This window comes from Anomaloglossus baeobatrachus, chromosome 10 (assembly GCF_048569485.1).
Source record: "Anomaloglossus baeobatrachus isolate aAnoBae1 chromosome 10, aAnoBae1.hap1, whole genome shotgun sequence".
NCBI classification, from domain to species: Eukaryota; Metazoa; Chordata; class Amphibia; order Anura; family Aromobatidae; genus Anomaloglossus; species Anomaloglossus baeobatrachus.
The window spans coordinates 57,789,669-57,789,927 of record NC_134362.1 but is presented as its reverse complement, the minus strand read 5'-3'; positions in this window follow the sequence as shown (position 1 = coordinate 57,789,927).

Sequence of the window (259 nt, the reverse complement as noted above, 5' to 3'; positions counted from 1 at the left end):
ATCCACCATATCCGCAGTTCACATCCCGGGCGTAGAAAACTGGGAAGCAGACTTTCTCAGTCGCCAGGGCATGGACGCAGGGGAATGGTCCCTTCACCCGGACGTATTTCAGGAGATCTGTTGCCGCTGGGGGATGCCGGACGTCGACCTAATGGCGTCACGGCACAACAACAAGGTCCCAACATTCATGGCTCGATCTCAAGATCACAGAGCTCTGGCGGCAGACGCCTTAGTTCAGGATTGGTCGCAGTTTCAGCTT